Source organism: Pleurodeles waltl, chromosome 4_1 (genome assembly GCF_031143425.1).
Source record: "Pleurodeles waltl isolate 20211129_DDA chromosome 4_1, aPleWal1.hap1.20221129, whole genome shotgun sequence".
Lineage (NCBI taxonomy): Eukaryota > Metazoa > Chordata > Amphibia > Caudata > Salamandridae > Pleurodeles > Pleurodeles waltl.
In genome coordinates this window covers 156,069,619-156,090,543 of record NC_090442.1, presented here as the reverse complement: position 1 = coordinate 156,090,543, position 20,925 = coordinate 156,069,619, and the positions used below count along the sequence as shown (strand labels likewise).

Sequence of the window (20,925 nt, the reverse complement as noted above, 5' to 3'; positions counted from 1 at the left end):
TAGAATTAATGGTGGATTCAGGGTCATTGTATACCATCATTACTAGGGATTTATTTAAGAAAGAGTGGCCCAATGTAAGATTGTTACTCAGAGATATCAACCCTGAAGGTTATCAGGGAGAACAGATAAGTATTTTAGGGTATATGGATACAGTCATTCAATTAAAAAATAGATGTGTAAATGGCAAAGCTTATGTGGCAGAGTCAGGGTCACCAATTTTGAGGTGGGTCCACCAGTATGATTTGCACATAAAGATTGATCCTCATGCAGTGGAACAAATTATGGTTGTGGAGGAGCTATCAAAAGAGGACATTTTGAAAGGGGCTCACCAAGGGGGTTATTACAACTTTGGAGGAGGTGTTAATCCATCCCAAAAGTGACCGTAAAGTGACGGATATACCACCAGCCGTATTACGAGTCCATTATATCCTATGGAACTCGTAATACGGCTGGTGGTATATCTGTCACTTTTGGGACGGATTAACACCTCCTCCAAAGTTGTAATAACCCCCCAAGTGTTTAAAGACGATTTAGGACAATTGAAGGGGTACATACACAAAATAAAGTTAAAACAGGGTGCGATACCTGTCCAACATAAGGTAAGAAGGGTTCCTATCAAGATAAGAGGTGAAGTTAAAAAAATGTTGGATGAGATGTTGATCAATTGAGTTATTGAACCAGCTGAAACGTCACCATGGATAGCTCCACTTGTTTTCACGGAGAAAGCTGATGGCAAGTTGTGTTTTTCTGTGGATTTCAGAAGTTTAAATCAGAATATAGTTGCACACACTTTTCCGTTGCCAAACATCAATGAACTAATCTTGTTGTTGAAGGGGGGAGAGTATTTTTCCAAATTAGACTTGCAACATGCATATCACCAGACTGGGCTTGATGATTCATCTAAACCGTTAACAGCATTCATCACCTTGGAAGGCACTTTTCAGTTCACGAGACTGCAGTTTGGGTTGGCATCAGTGGCTAGTGTCTTCCAAAGAATGGTGAATGAGGTATTCAAGGGTGTAGAGAATGTTATGTTTTTTCAAGACGACATTATGGTCTTTGGAGATAGTGTGGGTAGCCACAACAGGGCTTTAAAGGAGGCATTGAGCAGACTAGCTGAATTTGGCTTGACTATACGCAAAGAAAAGTGTTTCTTCCCTGTAACAGAAGTAGAATATTTAGGGCATACCTAGTCGTCTGAAGGGGTAAGACATCAAATTGATTTGCTTGAAGCGATAAAATCAGCACCAATACCTCAAAATAAGGATCAATTGAGATCTTTTTAGCTTTATTCGAATATTATTCAGAATTCGTAGAGAATTTTGCAAGTAAAACTGAGAACTTCAAAGCACTTATGAGGAAGGGTATAGCATATGTGTGGGGTGAAGAGCAACAAAAGCGTTTCAATAATATTTAGGAAGAAGCTTGAATATTGTCACCTTTTGATGTGAACAAAGAAATAATTGTTACGGTGGATGCCAGTGATGTTGGGGTTGGGGCTGTTTTGTCTCAAAAGTTTGGGTCCTCTGAAAGAACTGTTACATTTACCTCACGTTCCTTGAATACCACAGAACGACAGAAGCTTTTTGGACGAATGTGATATTCAACACTCTTGTACCGCACTATATAATCCACAAGCCAATGCATTGTAGAGAGGGCTAATAGTATGGTAAAAAAGGCTATACAATCGGCCTTGGTAAATAAGTTGGATGTTGAAGATACGATTTCTGATTTAGTGTGGGCCTACTGCACCACAGAAAATACTACTACGAGGAAAGTGCCATTTTACGTGATGAGAGGAAGGAAACCAAGGTCCAAATTGACAATGTTGTGGGTGAAAAATCTTATTGAGGGTAGAGATCATGATATTAAAACTGTGAATGTAAACAAGAACAGAGGAAAAATCAATCCTGGGGATTGGGTCAAAATAAAGGCAGGGTGCTTTAGAAGTGGTTTGAGTACATTTTGTGGACCATTTCAAGTTAAAGAGGTACATAATAGGCATGTAGTCTTAACTAATGGTCAAGAGGTGGAATTTGCGCAGAGTGGCAAAATTTGGTTCACTCAACACTGAACAAGAGAGAAGAGATTGTAAGGATGCTTATAAAGATACGTGTAGTGCTTATATGTTAATTCATGATCAAGAATTGTTGGATAGACCTGTTCGGGCTAATGAATGGGCAGATAATGAATGTGAGGAAGGTGGCATTGGAGGTAATATTACAAGAGATGACTTAAAGACTTATGTGTGACAAAGACCGTCAAGGGTGAGGAAGGTACCAACTTATCTAAATGACTACGCCATGTAGGGACAATTATTTTGTTAGGTGCTTTCTTCGTGGATTCTAGTTTTATTTGTGTTGTTTATCTTTAGGGAATGGTATTTGACTTTGGGAAAACTCATGTTTTTGAAAATAATTTTGTACCTTACTATTGTTTTCTTTATCTTTATTTCCATGTTGTTTTTTTCTACTCAAAACGGTAGCATTTTAGTGTTTATTATTATATTCTTGTGTCTTCAGTGTGAAGGAAAGGGGGTATGTTGTATCCTGGTTACCGAAGGTGAATACTGTATTCTGTTGTCATGGAATCCCCTCGCGCTACAGCTGAAGTGGCAGCTGCCGCTAGCTGCTGTATGGGGATGCCACGACGCAGAGCGTTACAACCAAAATACAACAGATGTATTTATATTGACGGTGTGGAAATCCTTTCATTACAACACAAATGCTTGTTTTAATAGCTGCCATGGTATCCAGCACAATCTTCTTAATCCTTTCCTCATCTCTTTCTTCTCTAAACTGCCTTGCTCTCTTAGGAGCCAGAGCAGGAAAGCTTCAGGAACCAGAGGATGTAGGAGACGAATGTATAATTAGATTTTACATTAATGCCGCACGTGCTTTGCTGTTGATCATTTAGTTGCCAGCTGTTCTTCCACATATGGACGTTTCAAAACTTAGAAGGCAAAGCATGTAATCATGAGTTCTGCAACCTGTGATAAAAATTTCTTGAAGTTACCTAGTCCATGTCGATCCTTTATTCCTATTTCCACATTCAGTGCCAATTTCTATGCTAATTATTGATACTGTACCTCACAACGTGGCATATTTTCCCGTACGAACTGCTACGATTATCACGCTCGTTCCTGTAACTTGTAAAACGGAATAAAAATCATTAAAAACAAAAAATCGAGGTACGTGTCGCACAGCAGAGCAGTGCACAACAGCAGCAACACTCTCAACTTCTAACTGTCGTAAGACTGACACTCCGTTATTGTTGCATCATTCAAACTTAACACTCTAGTGTCCAGAAACACTAAAATGATTACTAGTGTTAAAGACTTAGTTATTAAAATGGTACACTATATATTCAAATATTATGATCTTTTTAATCTAACCTGTTTTATAATGTGTGTACATTTCAACAAATTGTGATTTTTAAAACCTGCCAAGGTTTAAACATGACTAACAAAGTCTACGTCCTCCCGTTAGGACGGCGGCCTTGACAGTCTGTCTCCCTTGTCTATGCGCAATGTGGGTGTTTCTGTCATAGCCTGAATACACATAATTAATTTATGGCATGGACACGTCTTTCCTTTCACTTGTACCATTTGCTCAATTCACTCTTTCTCCTTGGTAGAAGCTACAAACTTTAAAGTTCGATTTAAAAAAAAAAAACGACGTTATTTGTGATTGTTTAACGATAGTTACAGCCAGGCGGAAGTTTATCTTTGAGGGCCCCAAAAGGCACGAAATTGAAAGCTGTGCCTACCGGGACTTGTAGTGCATTCGCTCGCTAGTCTTCGCGCTGAGTCTTCATATTTGGACTACAAGTCCCAGTAGCCATTTTCAGCTAGGGGCACTAGTGGCGAAGGAGCACTTGACTGACCGACAACAGCGCGAAGTCAGAGAAGTGTCAATGGTTCGTCTTTGTACCTGGTGTACTTTAAGGACATATGTCGTAAACACGGGTCACCATTAGATGAGCGGACGTGGTGGATTATTCGTTGCCGTTGTGAGACGCTTGTCTGCACCTTCGAAACTACAGTTCCTGTGAGCCTCTACGGCGCAACTAAATGAATGCGTAGTGTTGCGCACGCGCAGTATGGATGCCGCGCATGCGTGCTACGTAGAAGGGTGGTATTGCGCACGCGTAGCAGTCCGAACCCGGGTAGGATCCTGTAATGTAAGATGGTGGCCGTAAGGCGCTGAATACCCCGTACTGAGGCAGTCAAAGCTGTGACCCGGGACAGTGCATCCCACAGGAGCCACAATACAGACGGACAGGTGCGGGAAGTTTTCACCATAGTGATGGGTTGCTTATGCTCATTCCCTATTGCCTGATGTAGGGGGTAAGGTGGGAGAGGTACTAGGGAGGGGCGCGGGGGTGGAGGTACTTTAGGGAGGGGCAAGTGAGGAGGGGTTCAATTGGGGAGATGAGTGAAGAGTGGATAGGGGCTACCCTGTTAAAGCTTTTCCGTTCTTGGGCAGAGAGGGACAGTCCTGTTGGAAAGATCATAATGACACAGTTCTCTCGGGGAGGGGTGTGGAATAAAGAGGGGGTACCCATGTGGTTGGGCAGTACAGGGGAGTGGCAGCCAGTATCATCAGTAGCACTGATGTGTACCACAAAGCAAGAAACTCCATCCCCAACCAGGAAGGCTGCCTTTCCTCCTTTTGGATTTGACACTACAAACTGCATAAAGTCTGTGATTTGCTGACAGCCCTTTACCATTACATGGGGATATCCTTGGTCTTGCTAAACTACCACAACACATAACAGATTCAGCGTGTGCAGATGTCTAGAGTGTCACAGGTGAACTAATTTCCTCCTCCACATGTACCCGAAACGCTTTCTTGAATCGTGATGCGCCCAAACGTTATTCGTCGTTTCTTTATTTATCGCCATTTACTGCAACGCAATGTTTGGATTTTCTGCTGCTCACCAGATTGTCGCTCATTTGGGGTGCACAGCTGTCAGACATGCAACGGTGTTTGTAATTGCAACAATTGATCACGCGATTTGTTTAACATTTCTGTTCAATCACATTGTGAAGGGTCGGGTGTATTACATTTTGCGGTTCGATGTAAGTAGCAGTGTGTAGGGGAAGAACGAGGGTGTGGAAGTTGGATTGTTGTTCCATTGCGTTTCCGAAGGAGGAGGCTTTTTCCACGCTTTAAGTCCAAAAAGGAGAAAATTCCCTTCCCACGATTAATTGCAATCGGTATAAGCACAATGAGGGTGTAGTTCTCGAAGACCACCATTTTTGTTGGCATTTTCCATGTTCCTCAAGACTACAGTACCTTGCACCCAAACTCCAGAATTAGTAATGCGCTTGTAGCCACTTCCGCGATGTGTCAGTGGCAGCTGACATATGGCTTTCCCATCTACTGCTCTTCGATGCTTCTTTACCCCGTGTGTTTCACCACCCCGCCCCTTCTGCTATCCCAGATCAAGTCTTGGCGTTGAAGATCACTTATGCCTGTGCACTGTCTATTTTTGGGAGGCGTATGAGTGGCTGCGCTTTGTGCAGACACGCCGATCCTAGGCATAGCCCTCGGTCACCTCCTTCCATATTAGACAAGAGGAATTTTCAGCCATGCCCACACACTGCAGAACAGGTTCTGTGACCTGGAGTGATTGCTTCCTTAGCTGCAGTGACTGTGTCATCGCTACCACGTGTAAATATTCCCGTGTAAACAATCGCAGGTCTTTTAATGTATGTTTATTCTTCATGTTCTCTACTACACAGGCTTTTTAGGATTGCATTATGTTTCGGGATAATAGGCTTCGCAGTATTCCACGTTTGTTTATTTTTATTCTTTAATTTCAAAATGATAAATATTGCGCTCCTGGTTTCCCAAGTATGCCAATTAAGCGTAGATAACTATTTGTTTCCAGTGCAATAATTTGTACATCATAGTAAAATGTGACCTCCTCACTTTTCTAGAGCGGGTCGGATACTCCATTAACTTTATCATTATGAAAGATTTGTAATATGTTTTGCAGTCCGAACCTAAGCCCAGCACTATCTACTTTATACAAAAAGGTCATACATAACAAATCGTGGATCTCTTGCCTTGACATTTCACTACCCCCTCCCCCCCCCCCAAATCATTTTAGTGTTGCCTAGTGAGTCAGTGCTTTGTTTGTGGAATTTTAAAGGCACCCCGATTAAAAGGATTGAAGAGAACATATGTTGATTCATTAAAAAAAAAAAAAAACTGTATTGTAGAATTTCCACTTAGAGATTGTAATGACATTTGTCAATAACTTGGCCTAAAAGGTCAGAACTCAAATTTATATTTTATGAGAAACAGTATTGGTGGCTATGACACTGATAAGAACGAATTCGGAAAAACTTGAGAAATGAGACTTTAGTGTTGACTTTTTCTTCCCGTTCCTCCATACTTTTATGACTAATGACGTTTTCAGGAGAGGCTTAAACATTATTGTAATCATTTCTGTATAATTTATGCTTTTTTCCTTAGAACTTGTTCCGTGCCAATGTTAAGGTTTGGACGTGTTTTACTTTTTTGGCAGGGGTTAGTGATTTTTTTTTTTTTTTTTGTAAATGTATTTGTGATAACCTTCGGCGTAGGTGCATGTATCATAACATAAATGTATAAACAGCAGAGCACCGTTCAGTGTTTATTTTTCAGTTTAACTTGTGACAGTTTTGCATTTTTTTCCACTGGCACTTGTCTTGAGTTATTAATTGGGTTCACATTCAATTGAATGTTTCATTTTTTTCAAAAATGTTCGGTGGTAATAGACCAGCTATTGTGCTAGTCACCCATGTACCAGAATGGTTAGCTTGTTCGTGTGTTTTTTTTTTTTTTTTTTTTGGTAATGTAGTGGTAGTACTCTCAAGTTACAGGTCTCTCACTTTCAAGTGGTTTGTATAAGAGACATAGGACTGAATACGTCAGCCCTGCCCCGCACTCATTGGGTATGTTGGGGCACGAAAAATCACATTACTTTATATTTTAGAATTTTAAAATCACAATAGCATTGGAATTGCAACACTACAGCAACATTTTTATACACCTCAACCATCTGGACATTTTGTCCTCGAGGTTTTTTTTTTTTTTAAAGTGGCATGTGCAATGAAGAGAGCGATCCCCAAAACAACTGCACATTGGTTAGATTGATCGCCGAGAGTGAAACACCACATTACCATCTTTTCTGTGCCGGCAGCTGACTCTGAAACCACAATCCTAAGCAGTAGGGTTCTTTTTCCTGGCTTCAATGCACCCGCATGCCTGGCTCCTACTTAATTGTTGTTAATTTTCGCAATTACAATGTGTTTTTTTTTTTTTTTTTTTTTTTTTTACCGTTGTTGTGGTCTGGTTGCACATTCTCTTGTCTGATTTGCTGCAGGTCGTTGTGTGCATGATCTGTCCTATGTAGTTGTAGACAGCCCAGAGCCTTCATGCTTGGTCCGAAGAGTGTGTGGTTAAGTAGCCTAGATGGAAAGAAAGTGTTTCATGTGATGAGTGTGATGATACGTGTAGGTGTGGTTGTGTTAAAAGAAAGCGAATTTGAGTCACAATAAGAGGAGCGTGTTTGGCATAATAATTATGTTTGCACTTAACTGGATTCTTAAGTGCCCAACCGGGCAAACTCTGTGCCAGTTTTAAGCCGTTAACTAATTTGCTCTGATTAATACAACTAATACTCTTGATTTGTAAATTTCTCAATATAATTTGTTGGACTAAACCGATGTAATGTCACATGGAACTATACCCTGTTTAAGTATTTTTGTACTTGCATGCATATGACTTGTAGATAAAATTAAGTTATCATATTTATTTTCAATGGTGGCCACATTGCTACTCATCTGAAAGAAAGATGATAGGTGACTAACTTTTATGAAAAGAAGTAGACACATTTCTTACTTGGAACAACCCTAATTGGATCCCATGGGTGTGTCTATTTGGCTGTCATCTGTGCCCTTACTCATGACTTGCTTTGGCCCATAACAGAACAGGCGTATTTGTGGAGTGCACAATCACTCCAGGCAGGGTACGTTGCAGCTGGCTTGCCCTCACCCGTGACTTGCTTTGGCCCATAACAATCTTGTTTGTAGAGTGCAAGATCACTCCAGACAGAGTCCGTTGCAGCAGTCGATAACTATCAGATGTTTACTTTTATCCAATACAATAGTACTTATAGTATTGACTGCAGAAGAATTGAAGTTTACGTGACTGTCAGGAATTGAATTTGCTACCACAGACTCAAATCGCAATCACTGTAGTGGATTACTTAGTCCCCTGACTCATCAGACCTGGTCTTGCCTCATTAGGCAATAACATCTGAAGTTGCTAGACAGTGTCCCCTCTGACAGAGAACAAGAGGAACTCTTGAGGGAGATAAGACTAATGGGTCGCTTGGTTAGCCTAGCTTCTCTATCAGGCAGTTCCATGAACAGTACAAGACATTTAGATGCTAATCCAGGTCCGCCTGCTCGTAGCAGAGGCTGTCTCCTCTTCTGATCCGGGCACCCCTACAACTGTACCCATTCTTTTGCAGCGGGGATAAAGCTGGGGAACACCAGCTTCATTAAAACTAGTTCACAGCATCTTTAGTCGCCTCTTTTGTGTCCAAATGTCTCTTACCACCACCCCTTATGCCACCATCTTGAATTGAGGTGGTGGTGTCTCCCTTTTTTCTATGAATTATGAGGCAATCACAACAGATTATCCGGGAAATCTGCAAAGGACGAGTTCCCTCCTTCTGCCCCTCCCTCTCTACTGCTGCCCTTCCATCAGGACGTGCTCTCCTGCACAAGCTGAGATTTTGGAGGTGCAAGTTCTTGTCCTGCTCATTAAAGAGGTCATAGAGGTTGTAACACTGACATTTCCCAGCATGAGCACTGGGCCCTCACCTGCCATGCAGAGTTTGCAAGGGCATAACATCAGCACATGAAACATGTGTAGAACCTGCATCCATGTCGGAGTCAGAAACTCTGGCATCGACTCCTGAATATCCGCAGTCCTCTGGGCATTAATGGTAAATCCTAAGATGTGGAGGAGAGTCATGTTTAACTGTAGGTGTTTGTTGTCCAGCACCTCCAATTTTCATTAGCCAGTTGTCCAAGTAGGGAAATACATTTATTCCTGACAGTCTTGGTGAAACCTCCAAAACTACGAGCATTTATGAAAACAAGAGGCACAATTGTCAGTCGAGCTACTATGCATGTGGCCGTGATAAAAATCAACTATACCCTAGGCAAGAAACATACTCTAGAGGACATTTGCAGTCCTCCTTGTTATTCTGTTACCTGAAGGCTCAAGCACACAGTGATGGATATTTTGGTTGTTAGATTGCATGACATCAATGGCTAATCAGAACTGCTCAATTCCTCCTCCCAGGTGTTATTTCTTTGGTACTCCTTTATAAAGTGAGGAATCTGCAGGACAATTACTTACCCAGTATAACTTTTCTTACTGTAGGTAAGTAACATTTTTCATCTGTCTTATGTTAGAGATTCTGCAGCCTACCCATGTAATCCTGACTTGATTTAATTTACATTTTTCATTGTTGCTGAAGTACTTGACTTCTGCACGGAGACACACTAACTCGGGTAATCCAGTTGAAGCCTTGTATCTGTGTCTTTGTTAAGGTCATCTCTGCAGACTGAGCTGGAATAAACACATCCCTCCCTCTCCCCCCCCCCCCCCCAATTAATTTATTTTTTCTTCATTTTTTTAGGTCTCGCCTAGGCAGCGCTTGCGGTGACTCTTTGAAACATGTATTCAGTGTGTGGGCTTTGAACACGCCCCGCTATTGGTTGGTTGTTTGGCCTGCCTTTCAAAATTTATTTGCTCTGGTTGGTGGATAGTGTACATCTGTCCTGCCTTTGGGTGCTTTGTTCCCTCCCAAGGAGCTTCACTCATTGATCTTTCTTGTTGGCCATCTCTGGCCATCTGTTGCCTCCTCGCTCGCACACTCTCCCGTCATTGCCGCCATCCTTCGTGCGCTGCTTCTTGTTTCGAAAGGAAGTTTCTTTGCACTGCACCCGAGGTGGGGTCCTATTTCCTTTGCTGCCGTTCTCATACGCAAAGACTTAACAGGTCATTCACATGCACCTTTTTGTGTAGTCTCAATCCTTAACCTCGATTCACTGAGTCTCAATACTCGCGGTGCCTGCGGCTCGCGCTGCCACCTTCACATTCAGCTCTCGTGCCAAAGAGTTTTAATCCATCGCATTAATGCCTCACTTGCTGTAAACCGTGACTTCAACGAACGGGTCTTACCCTCTCTTTCCTCTCCTTTCCTTTATTTGATCCACTGTGAAATTGATCCAAAAAAAGAAAGAAATACTTTTACTGCAACTGCCGTCTTTTTCTGATATTTTTCTATTCCAAAGTGCAGTCTTGGGACGGCAAAAATAAAAAGGTTCAGAATATGAACAATAAATAAAACAAGCATTTGCAATGCAGTGGGTCTCGTGTTTTCTGGAGTTGAGCTATCAGCATTGTAAATTCCTAACTGGACTGGGTCGATATCCAAGGTGGTAACAAATCTGCCCCAAAAGGGACAAACGTAAAGCATTTACCAGTGGTAAACAAGATATTTTGAAAGGCAGGCCCATGAACGATTGATAGAGATGGGCATATGGTGGACGTGGTTAAAAACCCACAGATAGATTACAACAGGCCAGGGCGCTTGCGCATTCAACCGAAAAACAAATTAAAGCAAGACAGAGTGGTCGCAAAGTGGCCAGATTGGTTTTATTCTCTCCCATACACATTGGTGTCACTTTATAGATTTTACCAGTGAAGCACTTCTTTTGGTTTCTCGTCTTTCTTTGAAAAACATTGTTTTTATTTTTTGCTCCTGACAGGAAGAAGGTAAATGGAAGTGCTTTAGTTATATGCAAGGCTACTGGAATTATGTGGCAGAGAGGACCAAATTATGTGGTAGGGTTGACAGATTTATGTGGCAAGATAAATCCAGATATGTATTTACAACAGAAGTAGCTCTAACTCAAGAAAATGCGAGATGTATTTCATTACAAATGCTTGTCTTTATTTTCCTATTTGTGGTTTCTAAGTTGAGAGTATTTAATCTATATCCTGCAGCCCTATGTCACTCACAGGCAAAAACATTCGGGTCTAGCTATTTTAGCATATCCATTTGTGTTTTGATTTTAGTCTTTTCTTTTTTTGTTGTTAGCCAGCATTTTCATAGTGATCAGTGATCTTTCTTAACATTAGATAGGCTTGTTTTTATACTTTGCTGGTCTTGTGCTAGTTGCATAATTGTCTGTGTTGTTTCCAGGCTGAAATATTTAAATTATTAAAGTTATGTTCTTTGATCTGCTTAATGATGAGCATCAGTTAGAAAAAGTTTTATAGATCACTTGTCTCAGCGCCAGCATTTCTTTCTGTATGTTTGACATTTTGATGTTTATTTATCCAGAAAGACAACCGTTAGCAGCATTATGAAACTGTAATACATTGGTTATATATGACTAGTTTGAAATCAGCTCACCAGTTTAAATCCTTTCAACATTTATCAGTAGGGATACATTGGTCCAACTTGCTGACCAATTTATGTTTGTTCTATGCTCCTTTAGGATATGGCTAAGCCACTGCCCACTTTATCTTTTTGACCCAAGTGTTATGTTTGTTAGAAATAGCTTTGGTTCTCTTGATGATTGAGCTTCACCACAATATAGTTCTGAGTACAGGGATGCAGAATTTAATAAGATAACTACTTGACCATGGAACAGGATGCTTCATAAAATCTACTTGTCATGTAAAAAAACATGTCCCTTTGGTGCCCAGCAGTGTGTTGACCAATTATTGTGGCAATCACATTCCATAAGAGCTCTGATGAAAGCCTCTGATTTTCCAGGGCTTATACTGTAGCAGGGTTTGAATACTAGTAATTTTGATTTTTGCACGTTTACATACTGGGGCTGAAGGTAGCAGGAAGCAATATTGCTCCTTTGAATCTGTGCAACCCTCCAAAGTTACATATTGTAGAGTTTCATCAGCTTTTCTTAAGTCTTTTCCCATTCTGAGAAAGGTTGGAAATTCAATTATGACCAGGGCAGAAGTACATTTTTGTTTCACAAGGTTGAAAAGGGGTGGGGTAGAAAAAAAAAAAAAAAAAGGGGTAAAGAGAAACTTAACGTAGGGATGCTCAGCAGATGTTCACATGAGCAAATATACATATGCTTATTTGCTCATATTAAAATGCAATTCACAGATGATTTCTAGGAGTACAATTTCCTGGCCTGCTTCTGTAAATGCTTGTGAGTTCAATAAAGCTGTAAATGTGCACTAATGCAAGAAAGTATACTACAGGTTAACTTTTGTAACTTTAAAAAAAAGAATTTGGTCCCTAATTAATGAATTAATCCGGTGTTAGCCAAGATCTTTATGTTTTTATTAAATTCTGTCTCTCGATCTATTGGCTAGCTTCACTGTGACATTCTGCTTTTTTTGCAGGGAGGATATTGTCAGACAAAATACTTGAATTCAGTGCCGGGAACTACTGGGGCAATGTGTGCTTTTTGACAGTGTCTTTGTTATCATGAAGGCCCAGCAGCTTCCACAACAATCACATTTTACAAAAACTGTCTAAGACAAAAATTGACCAGACCAAAAAGAGGTTGTCCAACATTGTCAGACCTATTGGCTTTGCCAATGCTTGTTAGTTTTAATTTTTCCATAATCTTGTTGAAACTGGTTACAGTGATTCCCCCCCCCCCCCCCTTCCATTGTGAATTTGTTTGGATACACTAGCATATAATTCAACATATTTTACTAAATGATACTTCAAAGAAATAGTACCGTAAACTTCACAGTAGTTTTAAGAAAAATAGGTTTATCTAGCTGCATAATGTTTTTTTTTTTTTTTTTTTTTTAAAGCAAAGAATCGTCAGTGTTCCAGTTTTTTCAGATATTTGCATGTAATCGGAGCTTTCTAGAAGCATTATATGTAGCCTCATTGTTAAACTTTGCTAATCTGTGTGCACATTTGTAGGTTTTGCCTGAACGCGCGGTTGTGCACTTCTTGCAAAATCTATTGTGGGAAAAAAAATTAGAAGCCCCTTACTTGCCTGAACTTGACCATTGGCTTAGTCCAAGGACGTTCTGATTTATGTGCTTCTGATTGGCCAGCATGTTGTCCTGCTTCACTTCCTGTTGTCTTCTTCGCCGTTCATGCTGTTGGATTGCCTCTGGACCAAGTACTTCCTCCAGTCACTTGCCAGTGGACACTGGCCAGTGTCCTTCCTCTGGCTGTGAAGCTGAAGGTGGTACATTTTCCTTTATGGACGCTGTCTTTCATTCTTCGTCACTCTGCTGGTCTTGTTTTTCCTGTCTGTGACCGCATTGGCGCTGTTCTGTTGCTGAGGCTTGTGCGACTAGACGTAGCTCAGAGATTCCTGAGTCCCCGCAGGCATAGCGGGCACAGCAGCAGGTTTGTTTACCTCCGGGGAGCATTCTCCCTTCATCCATACCCCATCTCCGAAAGCCCAGCCTGCATATCCAACAATCACTGCTCCTCCTAGGCTTTGAGACGTCTATGGTCTGCCCCACTTTTTTAGAGAAGCTTCCAGCCTTGAGATGTCACTAAAGCAGGCATTTGCTCGCATCCTTTGCTTTTACTTGTTCTCGCTCTAGCTTCCCTCCCCTGCAGATCACAGGTCAGCAATTTTTTGTCCTGGGTACTTAATTATTACATTTTTTCCTAAGTAAGTGCCTAGATGTGATTGCAGAGCGCTATGTAGAAGATGCCTGGGTGCTTACCCCCATTTTTGGGGCTGGTGTGCAGTGCTTGTCTGGGTGTATTCCACCAGCAAAGTATGTTTCCCTCCAGGGCTCAGTTGTTGTTAGTGTGCTGTTGTGATTAGGTGGTGGTGCCTTGTAGCCTGTTGTACAGATCCCATTGTACAACTCATGGCTGTTTTTGCATGATCGCATAGTAAGTAGGTACCTTTGCATTTGACCACTGGGTCGAATAGCTACACATAGCCTCTCACCCTCCCTTTTTTTTTTTTTTTCTTCTTTTTGCTAATGGTTGGGGATGCCGGTGTCTTGTCGCCTGCTGTGTTGTGGTACATATACAGGCTTGGAACAGTGCAGTTGTAATTGTAACAAAGTAGCTTACGTGTACAGATATGGCTGGGGTGTTAGCTGCCAAGAGCCAGCCAGTTATATGTCCTGGAATGACCCAAGGTGGGAGCGGGAAAGGAGAGAGGGTCCTGCTGTGCCGTCAACTGCTGCCTTTACCTGCACATTACAGTGGGAGGGGGGGTCCTCCTTTTCCTACCCCCCCACTGATGGGGGCTTAGTTATATAATTATTTTTTGTATTATGCTTTGGATTGTCTCATGTACTTAAATGAGGGACAGCAATTCACTGAGGCGGTAGGATGTGAAGTTATTGCCAATCCTGCTTTTAATCAGTCGTGAGGTCAGAGAAGGAGTGCTCATGTCTAGTAGCAGACCTCGGCTTGTGAAAGTCCTCCGACCCTAGAGTCTTTATAAGCTAGTGTGTCCATCCTATGTGGTTGAGTGTATAAAAGCTGTTTACTTGGTGTCAGAACAACTTGGTGAGGCCAGCCTGACCCACTTTTTGTGGGGGGGATGGGAGGTTCCCCCAAAATCCAGCCTAGTCCCTGGTAGACCAATACCTGCCTTTCCCTGAGGTGTGATGTTAGGTTGATGACAACGCTTCCTTTGAACAGCAATGATTAGCTGTCTCCACCAGTGTCTACACCATGTCAGTTTACATATTTGGGCTTCCTACGTTGTCTTCTGGAAGTGCTCATGATGGAGCTGTGGGTAGTCTAGTCATTTTATGTATTTTTTGATGCTTTCTTCACTTTTCCTGAAGGCAGGTAAAGAGCAGATGGGACAGGTGAGTATGCTGCAACCCTTGTGGCTGGGGCAGAGACTGCTTCTACATGCATGGCATGCCAGACTCAAGAAGTCTCAGAAGCTTTGAGGGCGTGAGGACAGCTGGAAAATGATGTTGTTTGCCAGGGGCCTATTGATGACAATAGGGCTTTCTTGTTAGATCAGTATCAGTCGTCTGTCCCTTTGGGACTGGATATGGGAGCCTCGCTGGCATTTTACGTATCATTGGGTTTCATCTGGGGGTTATTCTGCTAACAGTGAGAGTTCCATGATTGGTGGCTTAATAAGGAAGTTTCACTGAGCAGCATTAGATATTTTCTCTATTGAGTGTGGGAGTACAGGTCATGGTACAGCTGTAATCTTCAGCACTCCGCGATCCCTACCATAGTTTATATGCACCAGGGTTACAGAGGGGAGGTGGGTATGTCCAGTGTTCTCATTTGTCTATATCAGTGGTAGGCACTGTAGTGCAACTCCTGGGCTGAGCAGGGTTCACGCTGAGTTGTTTACATGCAGCGAGTTCCCCAAGTCTTCAAAAACTAACAGGTAATTTCTGGGCAAGGCACCCCATTTATTGGCCTCTGCTTTGCTCTACAAACATGTATTGATTGGTGCCGCTGCTGATAAACAGTTAATAGTTTTTCATGTTGTGATGTATGTTGAATTAACCCTTTTGCTGCCAGTCCTTTCCCTCGCCCGTGGCAATTTTTTTGGGGCTATTTGGGTTAGTTTGAGCTTAGACCCGCATAGCTTTTTGTCTACATAAGCTTTCAACGCGAAATGTGTGTCCTTCTTCTTCTTTGTTTTTTTAATTTTTTTTATTTTTTGTAAAAAAAATTATCCCCCCCCTCCCCCCCCCCCCCCAACACCCTATGGGTTTCTAAAGGTACCCAGAGTTTTGTGGGTTCCCCTGGAGGAGGCCAAGAAATTAGCCAAAATACAGCTACAATTCTTTTTTTTATTTATTTATATATTTATTTATTTTGGGGAGGCGGGGAGATGGGGGAAAAAGTGCTGCATAAGAAAGCATGTGTTTATTTCCCCTCAAATGGCATCAACAATTGGTTTGTGGGGCTAAAATTGTCATCTTCTTAGCTTTCAGGAACAGGCAGACTCAAATCAGAAAAACTAAATTTTCAACATAACTTTGGCATTTTACTGGGACATAGCCCATTTGTACTATTTTTTTTTTGGTGTGCTTTTAGCCTCCTTCCAGTTAGTGCAGAAATGGGCGTGAAACCAATGGTGGATCCTGGACATCCAAACCTTTCTGAAAAGTAGACATAATTCTGAATTCAGCAAGGGGTCATTTATATAGATCCTTCAACAGCTGAAATAAAAAAAAAAATTGAAATGGAGTAGAAAAGAACAGCTATTTCTGTCCACGTTTTCTTCTATAACTTTTTTCAGCAATGGCAGATTTTTTTTAAAGCAATATACCTTTACATCTGCTGGACTCTTCTGGTTGCAGGGCTATATAGTGCTTGTAGGTTCATAACGAATTCTAGGTACCCAGAGCCAATGAATGAGCTGCACATTACAATGGGTTTTCATTGTATACCGGGTACACAGCAATTCATTTGGTAAAATGAAAAATGGGCATCAAGGAAACCTTTGTATTTCGTAAATGGGCACAAGATAAGGTTGTTGGGAAGCTGTGGTTATTTGCACATCTCTGAATTCAGGGGTCCCCATACTAGCATGTGAATTGCAGGACATTTCTCAAATAGACTTCTTTCTCACACTGTCTTACATTTGGAAGGAAAAAATGTAGAAGAAGACAGTGGGCAATAACACTTGTTCTTCTATTCTGTGTTCCTCAAGTCTCCCGATAAAAATGGTACCTCACTTGTGTGGGTAGGCATAGTGCCAACGTCAGGAAATGCCCCAAAACACAAGGTGAACCCATCACATTTTTCTAATGAAAACTGACCTGTTTTTTGCAAAGTGCTTTGCTGTGGATTTTGGCCTCTAGCTCAGCCGGCACCTAGGGAAACCTAGCAAACCTATGCATTTTTGAAAACTAGACACCTAGGGAATCCAGGATGGGGTGACTTGTGGGGGTTCTCACTGGTTTCTGTTGCTCGGGATCCTTTGCAAATCTCAAAATGTGACTAAAACACTTTTTCCTCACATTTCGGTGCTGCAAAGTTCTGGAATCTGAGGGGAGCCACAGACCTCCTTCCACCCAGCATTCCTCACATCTCCAGATTAAAAAAATGGTACCTCACTTGTGTGCTTAGGCCTAGTGCCTGCGACAGAGAACGGTTCGAAACACAACATGGACACATCAAAATGATCTATTACAAAACTACCTGTTTTTGCAAGGGGGGCACCTGCATGTTTGGTCCTGGGCTCAGCAGCCATTTAGGGAAACCTGCCAAACCCAAACCTTCCTGAGGGAGTCCAGGGATGAGTGACTTGCATGGACTCCCCTACCCCCCCCGTATTTTCTTACCTAGAATTCTCAGCAGACCTCTAATTTAGCTAAAAAATCAAATTTGTCCCCTCATTTCTGTGTGGGAACACTGCACTGGCACAAATTTCCTACTACCCAACCTTCACCTTGTTGAAACTGAGAGAGAACCACAGCGGGTCCAAAAGGGCAATTTCGAAAAGGAGAAAAAAAAAGTTTTTAGACTGACACTTGGGGTAGACTTTTTATAGGTATAGATGCAACAGTGCTGGGTGGTAGGTATTTTACAGATTCTTGCAAATTCCAGAAGGTTCCATCACAAAAATGTAGGGAAAGTGCATGATTTCAAGTGAAGTTGGAGGTTTGCAGGGCATTGTGGGTAAGAAAATGGTGTGGGGTGCATGTGAAGCACACCACCCTAGACACACCCAAATGTTTCGTTTTCAGATGTGTCTAGGTCTGGTAGGTTTTTCTAGGTGGCAGCATCCCAAAGTCCAAAAAGTGCAGCTGCTCACCTTTCCAATTGGGACTATATTGTGAGTTAGCCATCTCTCTTGGCCCAAATGTAAATTCAAAACCTAAAATAATAAAATGCCCTCTTGCTTGCCATTGGTATGAGATCCTTTAGTTTGCAAGAGGGGCTGAAAGACTGTTACCCCCTTCATTTGGGGGTGGGAAGCACAACCATAGTCATACTGGATGGCAGCCCTTACCCCTCTTTTTTTTGTTATTCCCTGCAATCTAGTAGCCCCCCCAAGTCCTGTAAGTGGATCGGCATTAACAAAGTGGGCTGGTTAACGTTCTAGTCCAACAACAATAGTGATCACAATAAACGTCTCCTTATCTTAATAGGCTAAAGCTGCTTAATCACAGCTTGTTTCAATTGCTTAGTTAGATGGTTACGATTGGAGTTTGAATTACAATTTGGTAAATTGCTTGGATTTTTTTTATTTGGAGTGACCCTTTTCTTGTGCAGCTTTGAACTCTCTTCTTTCTGAGAATAGTGTATCCCTTCTGTTCTTATTCTAGCTTCGAACGTTTATCCAGTTCCCCAACGATTCAAGATCAGCAGTCCTTCAATAAATGTGATAATGTTCTCTTAATTATTAGAGAAATTAAATGTTAACGTTTTGAGTTTTCATCAATCCTGATCATGTAGCTATTTGTTTCCTACCCATTGATTTTTAGAGTTTGTAAAGGTATTTTAACGTTAATTTAGTGCGTGTGTGTAGCTAGATATTGATAGATATAGCTTTGTTTTGAATATAAAGATGTGGTTGAAATGTGTAGGTTCTGTGTTTCTGTGTCAGCTTTTTTTCTTTTGGGAGGGTGTTGTAAACAAGTCTAGTCTGGACCAGGCATGTCTGGCTTTGAGGGGACTTGAGCTGCTGACTAGAGGTCATGTGATGAGCACAAAATATACAAGTGTAGGCTTTCCCTTTTTTTGAAGTGTCAGTCACAGTTTGGGACATACAACTGTGGTAAAGTGCTATTTAATGACATAAGGCATTTGCCTTGCGGTTTACTCCAACCCCTCCCCCCCGCCCCCTGTTCTTTAAACCCTGTTTTAATTCAATCGACAGACCCAATGATGCACATTAACTTCTCCACAGGTGATAAAAATACCATGTTTGGTAACTGATCAGAGCTCGGGGTAGGGAGATTGAGCAGGAAGAGAAAGAGTAATGATCGTGTCGTGCTCCAGCCTCTGTCTGCAGTCCTCTAACCTCGGCATCTTGCTTTGTCTGTCCCATCACTAATACAGCCTTTCAGCATGATGCACCTGTTACATTCTGACTTGTCCATAGGCTGAAAAATCAAGTGTTACTTTCTTTCATGCAGCGTTCACGCCTGCTGCCGATTTTATTTGTGTAGGGGGTTACATATTGTGCTTAATATCTCCGAAACAGAACAGTTTTTGGTGGAATCTAAGTATTGTCTGAGTCCTACTAAATGTTTTTTTGCGTTTAGAGCCTGTGTACTTAAAACACATGTCCTACACATTAGCTATTAGATTAATTAATGCAAAATGGTATTTGCTTTAATAAAGACCAGTTGAATTCTGTGTACATCACAAATAAGAGTACAACTGCAGAAAGCGGCTGCTGGCCATGCCACATATTAAACCAACCTGTGTCTCAGAATGGTGTTTTCCTAAGGATTTTTTTTTTTATATCTTTGCAGCATAAGAGTCATTGGTACAGCACTGTGGCCCAGCTTGTCTGCTGCAATAGCCTGGACAGTGTGTTGCTTCCAGACCTGCATGCCAGTCGATGTTCCTCTTCCTATTTCTGTCTCCTCTTAATTAGTCTTCATGTTGGTGTTAAGGATTCCATCACCATCCAGGTAATGGGCAGTCCTTCGTAGTGCCCTTTTCAGGCTTGGCGAAAGGAATTGTGCACACTTTCCAGGGGCTTCAATAGCCCTGCTTCCATCTTTTTGTAAAAAGACACAGCGAAGCAGCAGGGAAAGAAGGGTTTGACTATTTACATGGAACAATAGCTGTAGAAATGTATGCTGCCTTTATTTGAGTAGGGGATCAATTAAGTAGGGTCTTGCCCTGGTTACACCTTGATTTAGCATCTGTTGTGAGTCTAGCTCTATATAGAGTGCTTTAGAATTCTCAAAACAGATGATTTGCCCCTCCTCCAAGTGAATCACTGTCCACCCTTGACCCACTGCTTCATTATTGATAAGGCTTCCACTTTTCTGAGTTTTACAGATAAATACAGATGGTAAACAAAATGTTTGCTATCTGTATTTATTTTTAAAAGTGAAAAAATACTGAAAATCGTGCTTCTTATGAGTGACTCTTCATTCTGTCTTCTGTGAATTCCAGGACAACAGCTGAGAAGCTAGACAGCATGGAGAGGGGTTAAGATTTCCCTAAATGCAGGCATATGTTAACATATATTTGTAGTATAATCCTAATATTTACCTGTGGTTGTAGTGTTTTGGAATAATTGCCTGCTTAATTTGGTAAAATACAACCGGCATCAACCTATGAAGGCAGGTTAATCAGTTAAATGTGGAAGTATACCATTTTATTACTCCTTTTAGTCTCAAAATACAAAATAAATATGGATAAATACCATTAAGATGTCCAAAAAATAAATATGGTTAAATGCAGACGAAATTGTTGAGAAAATTTGTAGCGTAAAACCGGGACCCCTAATTGTAGAATGCCTGACTTTCTTAGCCCTCACATCAGAGGCTGAGTCTTAATCAGTTTTGTTATTCTTCTCAGAGAAGGCTCACTTTGCTCTCAGCAAAGTGTGTGCTGTTTAGTTTTACTTTGTGGGTGAATAACGCAAGTTGTTCTTTGACCACTTTTGATTTTTTTTTTTTTGTACCATGATCGGATCGCTGACTGTTAGTTCCTCTTCTGTGCTGTCTTGTTATTTTGCAGTCAGTTCGGTTTTTAAGTTACAGCTGTAAATTCATCCCTTCTTACTGCTTTGATTCTGTCTTAGACTCTCACAATTGGCGCCACCTCGTCTCATTAACTTCGAAGTATTGGGATATGCTTTTCCTCAGCTCTCAGACCATCAGTGTGTCTTTGAGAGGACATCATTGCACTGTTTTCTAACAAGATAGCTTTTTTGGATATCTAAATCAATGGCTGCTG

At 41.4% G+C, this 20,925-nt stretch overlaps 1 protein-coding gene across 6 annotated transcripts in view; it reads left to right on the top strand.

The window, feature by feature from the left end:
- Window positions 1-4,155: 4,155 nt before the first annotated feature.
- CNOT4 (CCR4-NOT transcription complex subunit 4) overlaps window positions 4,156-20,925 on the top strand; it is a 534,336-nt gene continuing 517,566 nt past the window's right edge. For all 6 annotated transcript variants that reach the window (XM_069227948.1, XM_069227951.1, XM_069227949.1 and 3 more), the window contains exon 1: window positions 4,156-4,283. The gene's annotated coding sequence lies outside the window, so the exon portion shown is untranslated. The remainder of the gene's footprint in view (window positions 4,284-20,925) is intronic.